At 62.0% G+C, this 1138-nt stretch overlaps 1 non-coding gene across 1 annotated transcript; it reads right to left on the reverse strand.

The window, feature by feature from the left end:
- Positions 1 to 766: 766 nt before the first annotated feature.
- On the reverse strand, positions 767 to 923 carry LOC141249520 (5.8S ribosomal RNA). The gene has a single exon (XR_012312231.1). It is a non-coding gene; the product is annotated as a 5.8S ribosomal RNA (ribosomal RNA).
- Between the last annotated feature and the right edge of the window lie 215 nt (positions 924 to 1138).

Here is a 1138-nt window from a genome sequence, read left to right on the forward strand (position 1 = left end):
GGGACGACGCTCGGCGAGCGTATCGACCGCCCGCGCTTAAGACGCCCCGTCAATCCGCGTCGGTCCGCGCCCCGAGCCGATAGGCGGACCGGCTTGCCACCGTTCCACATCCGACCGGGGCGCATCGCCGGCCCCCATCCGCTTCCCTCCCGACAATTTCAAGCACTCTTTGACTCTCTTTTCAAAGTCCTTTTCATCTTTCCCTCGTGGTACTTGTTCGCTATCAGTCTCTCGCCCGTATTTAGCCTTGGACGGAATTTACCGCCCTCTTTGGGCTGCATTCCCACACAACCCGACTCGTCGACAGCGCCTCGTGGAGCGACAGGGTCCGGGCACGACGGGGCTCTCACCCTCTCCGGCGCCCCCTTCCAAGGGACTTGGGCCCGGTCCGTCGCAGAGGACGCTTCTCCAGACTACAATTCGGACGGCGTGGCCGCCCGCTTCTAAAGCTGGGCTCTTCCCGGTTCGCTCGCCGTTACTAGGGGAATCCTTGTAAGTTTCTTTTCCTCCGCTTATTGATATGCTTAAACTCAGCGGGTAGTCCCGCCTGATCTGGGGTCGCAACGGTGGACCCGGGGGTCCGCGGGGTCGGTCCTCGACCTCCGGAGGCCGCAGAGGGCGCGACGCGATGCCATGTTTACGCCACCAATCGCCGCACCTTCTCGCGGCCGCGGGGTCTGCGTTTAGGCCAGCCACGTGCGTGGGCGCACGGGAGGCCAGTCTCCGCCCCGTCTCCCCCAGAGGGGGAGGGGGGCAACGCGGTGCGTGACGCCCAGACAGACGTGCCCTCGGCCAGGAAGGCTTTGGGCGCAACTTGTGTTCAAAGACTCGATGGTTCACGGGATTCTGCAATTCACACCAAGTATCGCATTTCGCTACGTTCTTCATCGATGCGAGAGTCGAGATATCAGTTGCCGAGAGTCATTTTTGTTAAGTAGAAACGACACGCCGCCGCCGGGCGGGATCCGGGGGACCGGGCCGCCCGGGGAGCGCTGCTGTTTGTGGTCGTTGGCGCAATCCGCGCCGGGTTTGGGTGTTAATGTGATGTGTGTGTACCTTGATGGCGAGGCGTTCAGTTGCTTAAGGATAATATTTTCGGAGTCGCATCACGGTCCATGAGTTGGCGATGCGGTTCCCG

Source organism: Phyllobates terribilis, unplaced genomic scaffold (genome assembly GCF_046119375.1).
Source record: "Phyllobates terribilis strain yellow unplaced genomic scaffold, ASM4611937v1 Scaffold_4709__1_contigs__length_57976, whole genome shotgun sequence".
NCBI classification, from domain to species: domain Eukaryota; kingdom Metazoa; phylum Chordata; class Amphibia; order Anura; family Dendrobatidae; genus Phyllobates; species Phyllobates terribilis.